Here is an 8,877-nt window from a genome sequence, read left to right as displayed (position 1 = left end):
TGTATACGCGACTATAACTAAGGAAACCTGCGTATACGCGGGTTCACTTAGTGCAACTTGCGTATATATGCCTCTGTAATCCAGAAAAAGAGCGTATCTGAAGTCTTTCAAGAAAAATAAAAAACACAGACTGAAAAACTAGAAAAGCTTGGATTTCAAGAAAAGATCAGACAGTCAGAGCCAACAAACAGAGGGGTTGAGCCTTGATTGGCTTGAGGACTACCCAAACTAGGAACAACAAGAGTGTTGTCCCCAGCGGAGTCGCCAATTCTGGTTGAAGGGAAAGTACCCCTAGGGTCCTTTGGGCTAAGACTCTACCAGACTGAAAATTGCTTATTCAAAGAAACACACACACACAACCATCATCTTTTACTTTTAAGCAAATACTAGTGTTAAGGGCACGTACCTAAGGTCCTACGTTCGAGAAGACCTTAAGGGTCCAAACCCTTCTTGGAGTTCCCTTCTTCTTTCTTTGACCTGCAAGACAAACAAATCAAAGAACACAACAGTACATGTGCAAATACTTATATATAAATCATCTTCATGCTATAAAGTTAGTTATAAAAAATCTTTAAGTAACCACTTTCATAAGAATTCAACACAAGAATCTCATAAGCATAAAGAAAGATTATTCGGGAACAAAGACGTGTTTCTTTATATATAGAGGCAAATAAAGTACATATATCGGAAAGATATCACCTGAACACCTTCAGCAGGCTCCAAGCAAGCTTCCTCCCGGATTCGTTCCAGCCTCAAGCCTCCAACAAGAGCTCCTTCCAAGTCTTACTCAATGATGATATAAAGGATGAATGATCACCAATACACATGGAAACAAGGGTTTCCTATGCAAAATGGGGGAAGTGCAGAAAGCACCAAGGACTTCAGACCTGGTATAAGGGGAAAATCTCAACATAATAATCTTGCTCTCATTTCTCTCTCCCTGTAGAACCTCTATTCTACACCTATTTGTCTACCATTTTCCTCAACTTTTCCTTATCTTTCCTTCACTTTTGCCTCATTTTCACCATAAAACCTCTCAGATCATTACATTCAGTGTCAATAAGCATGATCAAGCAAGTTTTGCTAATGGATGACTATTTGTTTAGTTTTTGACTTACTTGCAGGAATCCCGCAGCTATCTGATGATCCCGCAGTTATCTGAAGATCCTGCAGCCTTTTTGTTAAACACTATGATCCACGTGTCGGTTTGCTAGACGAGCCACATGGGCACTCAGGTATCAGCGTGCTCGAGGTTCCTGTCCCTTTGTTCCAGCTATCCACGTCATTTTTACCCATGGTGAAAGCTGGTTAAGCCACGGTCAACTCAAGGTGGTTTAAACGGTGTTTGAAAGCTGTTTGGTCACGTCACCTTGAATGGTGATCTGTCCATGTTCTACAGATGGCAGGGGACGCAATCCAACATAGATTTATTATCCATGTCGACAGAACCACTAAACTCGTCCACGCAGCCGTGATGTGTCAAAGGACCTTTAATACGCATACTGTTTTATTGTTTTTCTGTTAACTAGCTGTACGCATAGGCTATCTTAGAAACTCCTATAAATTGATGCGTCTGCGTACGCTCAAAGAACTTTTGATTAGTTGTAATTTTCTGAACTTGTGTGGAATTTAAGAGCTTTGTGAACTCTGTTTTCTAGTGCTATTCCAGCACTCTGTTTTGTATACTTTTTGCAAATGGAGGAATAGACATAGCACCGTTTTGAAGTTTCCAGATCTCTGAGTTTTCTTGTGGCTGAATGAACAGAGGGCCCCTGCTCATCTCAGCCTTTGTAAAGTATTTCATGTGCAGCATTTCATTATTTTCTTATTTATTTCCTTAAGCATGTATAGTTTCATTTACTTGTTTTCCTTTCTTTTCAGCTGATCAGTGTTATTTCTTTGCAGGTTTCTTTTAGCCCGGGATTTATTTTTATATGTGTTGTGTTTGCTTTACAGCTAATGGTATTTGAAGTTGACAATTCAAGTGCTGCCTTTGTCTTTATAGTTAGTTTTTAATCTTATTTCTCAAAGAGCTGTTAACATACATGAATGATCTTCATCATAAATTATTATCTTTTAAGATCAAAATATCACTAACTTGCAGCTTGTTTGGGTACTTTTTGGACTGTTCTTAAGCTACTTTCTTTCCGTGCTTTACACAGTACATGTGCTTTGAAGCATCGAGTTAGAAAGAGTAAATCATTACCACTAGTCTTTAGAGTAAAAGTTTTGATTTTAAAGTGCTTCCTAGACTATTTCCTCACTACTTTCTAATCATACTTTCCATAGTACATATGGCTGAAGTAGAGAATTAGAAATAGCAAATTATTATCATTAGTCTTTCAAGCATATTTTTCTCACTTTTATAAATTCCACTTAAGCTACTTTCTTTCCGTGCTTTACACAGTACATGTTCTTTGAAGCATCGAGTTAGAGAGAGATAATCTTTATTCTTGGGTTTTAAAAGTGATTCTCTTTTCTTTTATTAGCAGCAACTTGAACGGTGTCTAGTGCCATTGGTAGTGGTCATTTGCTTTCAAGTTTATTTCAAGTCATTTCAATTCATTTATTCTTTCCAAGCATTTCCTTTCAAGCAATTAGTTAGAGATCACTCCACACACACTTCCACTCATTTAGAATTCACTCTACACACACACCATCACTCACTTGTTTATAAATTCTCACTCCATCTTAGGAACATAATTAACCACAACAACACCCCCCAACGATAAGAAAAACTCTAAGAGGTTACTTAAGTACATATAGTACACCCTCACTTCATCAGCTTACGAGCCCCGGGTTGACAATAAATACTAGCAATTTAGATAACACTAAATTGACTAAACACTCCCCTTGGCCTTCCCTTTGATGTCTTTTTATACCCTCTCCAAAGTAGTTTTTTAGTTAGGAGTTGGTTGGGAACAGTTGGGCCACGGGCACTAACCGGTGATCCAGCAGGTAAACCCGCAATCTCCGCCCGAAAAAGAGGAATTTATTATTTTTTTAAGTGTTTTAATAGATACACGCGGGTTGGGTATGACAGACCCGCGTGTACACGCGTTTAACTCAGGGCAATGTCGCGTATAGGGAATAAAACACTGTTTTTTAAATTTTTGGACCAGGTCTGGAAGGAGGGGTTGCCCTACGCCATGAGTGCAGCATCACAAACCATAAGAGTGAGATTTGGAGCTATAACACTTTCCAAAGGCTTTCTCTCTTTCAGCAAACTTTTTCACAAGAGAGTCAAAGGTTATATCTTTAAGATTTCCATTTGCTTGTAAAGACTCAAGATAATTGGAGTAGGTAGGATAGAGTGCCTTGAGAAAATCAATAAGAGGGATATCCAGCTCAACCTTAGTGGATTTAATATCATGCATTATAGACTTTACTTTAGATGCAAGAGCAAGAGGATCATTATTTTTCAGTTCAAGAGTGAAGAGTTTAATCATGAGCTGAACAACTTCAAGTGCAGAATGTGAGTCAAGAGTTCTTTCAACTTTTGTAAAGCTTCAAAGGCAGTTGAATATGATGAAATATGGCGACTTACTTCTTCATTTATAGATGTTGCGATTAATGCATAGGCTTTGTTGTTCTTGTTTTCCCAAATGACGAGCTCTTTGTCTGATGTAGGCTGCACTGGGTCATTGTCTCCTTCTCTGACACACACTCCCTTCCACAACTCATTGAAGATGAGGGTGTGTTTTATCATCCGAGACCATTCAGGATAGTTCTCCTTGCCAGTGAGAACTATTCCTACCATAGAGATAATTGAATGCATTTTGTAAAAAATCTAAGAGCTGTAAAAATACTTTTGCTGGCAAAAATGTGCTTTTTGTGTAATATTGTGAAAGTGGAAGAGGACTATGGTATGTTGGATTATACCACAGTTATATTAAAAAAACCCAGCAATAACATTCAATGGACAATGCTCAATGTAATAAAAATGGGAAGTGGAGGTGTATGGAAAGTGAAGGTTTGTGAAGGTGTCCGATACAAAGCAGCGTAGAGTGGTAAGTGACATAAAACACGATACTACAATGACATCAAGAAATATATGTATAGGCAGTATATAATATAAAACGCAGCACTACAGTAGGCCGAGGCTCATGTACTTCACTATGCGGGATTCGTTCTCTCTGGTTGTCGTGGCTTCTGCTCTGTTTGTAATGAAGGCGTCGTTTCCTTCTCTTCAGCACTTTCTGGCGGCGATCATTTCGTGGATGCATGATTTTTTCTCTCGCTGGCTGACTGTCCTATTTGTTTTTGCTGTAAACTGCATCATTCTTGCCATATTTTCCAATTCCGGGGATCTGCACTGGCAAAAAATTCTATTTAAATTTCACGCCCAATCATACTAACGACAAACCTCGGGAGCTGGACTAGCATCGCCATTGAGTAGCTCCAGGACTCGGCCCCAGAAGACAATGACTGTGAAGTAATTGATAGTAGCAGCAGAGAAACGCAACGACCTCTTTGTTGGAAGTGCAAAAATGCACTCAGAAGCAGTGACATGGAAACCAAACATCTATCGGGCAGGTGGACTTGAGCATGGTCTAGATAGACTAGCCTAGAGATTTGTTCCGGTAGGAAAGCACGCAGTTCTTAGGTCCATATACCACCGGACTTAAACCTCGCCGAGCCCAAGATTCACATGAACCTAACAGACAACAAAGAGTGAAAATGTGCAGAAACTATAACAAATAGGAGTCAGCGTTAAATCCAAGGTCTGATAAAACGCAGATTTGAAAAACGCATATGACAGCGTTCACACACTAGCATTCAGCATTCACACCAGGTCTCTAGATAGAGGGCGCAGACTCAGATACAATATCAAAAAACGTATACCATGTCAGGCCAGGTAACTAGGCAGAATATAGACAGGAAACTGACATTAGGAGTTACATAAAAACTAATTTCGGGAGCTGGCTCTGATACCATGTCAAGCCAGGCAGTAACTTACCAAAGGCAGAAAAAACCGATTCGTATTATTACATTAGGTAGTTATTGTTATATACAAGAATGTGACTGCTCAGCTCATCTTCTGATGACTGTTCACATTCCAGGTTCACCCAACCGCAGAGGATTAGGTGTCAATAGTCATGACCATTTCCTTTGCACTTTAAGCACCATACTTCTGAATGGGTCTCATTTTTTACCTCCTTTCCCTTTCTAAGGTCCCAAAACTCCATATAAAAGGTTAGCCAACTGCCTCTGAATATGCTTCACTCCAATATTCGTATCCTAAATAGGCGAAGCCTCCAGCTTCATAGAAATTTCCGGCGCTTCAACCTATGCTGTAATCGTTTGCTATGACAATGGAAATATCAAATCGGGAAACATCATAGAAATATACCAGTCCTTATGTTAGTCGCCTGAAATCTATAGATTTAACCTATTGTAGTAGACATTTCAGCCTTTGATCAATATCCCATGAAGATTTATTCACCTTCTGCTTAATTTCATTGACTCAATCACATACTGGGCTTGAGAATTTGGCTTTCTGAATTCATTATTTAGTGCATACTTTGTTTCTTTTAATGATGCATTTGGATTAGTCGTACTATACTTGATATACCAAGACAACGCCCTATCTTGTAATGTTGTGACCAACTGTGTTTTCTTCAAATCATCATATGTTATCTGTTGTGACTTACACACAACATCTTCTACAAACCAAAATTGATCAGGGTCCTCTATCCCTAGACCCTTGAATATGAGCATCTTCATAGTGTTCATCATACTAAATAGCGAAGGTGGAGGTGGAGGTGGAGGTGTAGGAGTGTGAGGTGGAGGTGATGAAGGAGGTGGAGTGGATGGATGTGGTATTCCCGTAGTGCCATAATTTATCGACTATGGCACACCTTGGGGCATCTTCAGACTATTACTCTCTTCTTTGCTATCAGATGCTCCCAACAAAGGATTTTTCTCAGCTATTGTATCTAGATCTTTTCTAAATTGTCTCCCACTTCGCGTAGCTCCTGTTGAGCCTATTCTAAACATCAATTTGGTTTCATAACCCATTTATTGCACAATAGAATTTTAATCCAGCTTTTAGAGACTTCAGATACTTACCTCTTGGTCTTTTGGAAAATTGGCGTTCAGCTTCGTTGTAACTGGTAGATGTATCAATCACGAACTCAATGATAAATCCACCAAAAATACTATCGATCCAGCAATCGACATACTTCTCAACCTTGTATTCTAATCCTTCCAGGTGCTTCACTAACTCTGGAGTCCACACAATAGGCTTATCCAGCTTCAAGATGGGTTCACCATCCATCAATTTAGCCAACCAATTGTATAATTCACACAAGAAAGTGCAAAAGAAAACTTTATGTTTGTTTGTATATAGATACCTCTACAACCACTATTCTTTTGATAGGGGTGCCTATTTTCTTGAGCTGAAAACTCGTGAAACTTCTGATCTATCCACTTTTCAATTTCCTTCTTTGTTGGGCTCCACAAACCCCACACCACACGTCCATTAGATAGATCTTGGTCTCGAAAACAGAACCATTTGTTGGCTTAAGGGGGCTTGGACCCAGGTTTGGAGTTAGTTGTGACAACCAACAAAACCCTACACTACTGACCATTTCGGAAACAACCTACGTAGCACAGGCTTTAGTCTCACCCGAGGAAGTATTGGAGGATGATAGAACTAGGTTTCTACAGCTAGAGGGCTATGTGATGTGTTTTCTATAGACTTAGGGCTTTACCTTGACCTTCGCAAATCCTAACCCTCGAAACCCAGAACTTATAGTAAATAATAACTAACATATTTTTTTCCTTCGTTGATTGTGCTAAACATGCATAACTTCATATAAACAAACAAATCTATGTCTTTGTGAATCTATTAAGTACTTTTCCAGATTAAATGCATTCAACAGATCATAAATATAGTAACTTCATAAATAAATAGAAACACACAGATACACCAATATCACTTCAAATTATGTCTTTATTATGCTTTAGATTCTCAAGTACAACTCTTTCCAACCCAGCTACAAGGGGCCACACACTCAGCTGCAAACTTACCAAGGTCTCCACACACACAGCTGCAGGAGCCTTCCCTTTCGCTCAATTATATAATAGACAAAATCAGACTCAAAATATGTACTTCTCTACTACTTAGACTTCCTATGACTCTTCTATGATTTATATTCTTCCTTCATTACAATATCGTGGTCCACAAACCATGGGAGGGTCTCAAAACAACTTGACTTTAACGAACTAAGGGGATTTGACCTTCCTAAAGCCCCTTTGACTCCTATTGGCCTGTGTTACTCACGCTTCTGTCCTCAAAATGTAGAGACTTTACAATAACTTAACAAAATTTTAACAAAATCTGACTAAGGGGACCCCATCCCAACAATAATGGTTTGGGTAATGTTGATACTTTCTTTAGAGATTATGAAAGGCAGGTGCTAGAATGTCATAGGTTGCTAGCTCTAGATCTATCCCTAAGAGCTACTCCTACTAGATGGTGGGATACACATAAGAAGAACATAGGAGATTGGCAATAATGTCGAAGATTTATGCGGGTAAGGTTTGGTTAAGTAGAAACAAAACTGACATATAAGTATGATGGTCAAACTAATCCTAGAGAACACATACAACTTTGTATGACAACATGTGAAGAAATTCTGTAAGAATAATGGGTGCATGGGTCCATCCATACCTTGGAGACAATTCCTCAAAATTGGTATTTGGAAACAAAATTGCGACATGGTACTGCTAGCTGGGTAGAGATGGTTGATGGATTTATAATGACATTTAGTTTTGAAGATGATTGTCCACATATAGATGCAACCCTTCATATAATTAAGAGGAAGATTTTTTAAAATGAAGTTCCATGTAATGGAAACCTAATTGGGTTGCACATTTACCTAATGTAATGGAATGCTACAATATCACTGCAAAAGAGGAGGAAGATTCTCACAATATCGACATTATAGAATTTCAAGGTCGCCGCAAAGTGAATGGACCTGAAATAGAGATGCCTAATATAATGAAGCCATTAAAGACAAAGAAGGTGAATATAGGGTCATAAGATGAGCCAAAGTTTGCAGCGATAGGATATTATTCGGATGAGGACATAGTCAACAAGATAATAGATCTTTTGCATGAGTACCGGGAGTTGTTCTCCACTAAGTTCTCAGATATGAAGGGCATAATTGGAGACATGGTAGTTATGAAGATTCCTCTGAATCCTGATTCGAAGCCTATCAAGCAAAGAACTTATAGACTGAATCCAAAATATAAGGAAAAGGTGAAGGAAGAATTAAACAAAATGTTAGTGGCTGGGATCATCGAACCTGTCAAAGAGTTTGAATGGGTAAGTCCCATGGTGGTTCAAGAAAAGAAGGCAAAATTGGAAATCATAATGTGTGTGGTCATGAGAAAATTGAATGATGCATGTCTGCATGACCCCTTCCCTACACCATTTATGGATGAAGTATTGGACAATGTAGGAGGAAAGGAGGTATATTCTTTCACATATGGCTTTTTGGGGTACCATCAGATTAGAATTACCCCAGAGGAAATACATAATACAACCTTTTCTACATAATGGGGCTCTTACTAGTAAAAAGTGATGCCATTTGGTTTGAAGAATGATCCCGCCATCTTTTCTAGTTGTAGTTGCAACCTTCAAAGAATATATACACAAATTTTTGGAAGTTTACTTCGAAAATTGGAAACTCTTTAGGATGTTGAAGAAGCATGTGACGAGCTTGGGGTTGATGTTGGATACATGTAGACAATACCAAATATCATTGAACTTGAAAAAGTGCATCTTCTGTGCACCATTTGGTATACTATTGGGACATGTAGTTTTTAAGTAGGGATAAATGGTGGATCCCATGAAGATCGTAGTTA

The sequence above is a fragment of the Pinus tabuliformis genome, chromosome 6, assembly GCF_031772625.1.
Source record: "Pinus tabuliformis cultivar Carrire ecotype Pingquan chromosome 6, CPIR1, whole genome shotgun sequence".
Classification (NCBI taxonomy): Eukaryota; Viridiplantae; Streptophyta; class Pinopsida; order Pinales; family Pinaceae; genus Pinus; species Pinus tabuliformis.
Note: the sequence above shows the minus strand (reverse complement) of the source record.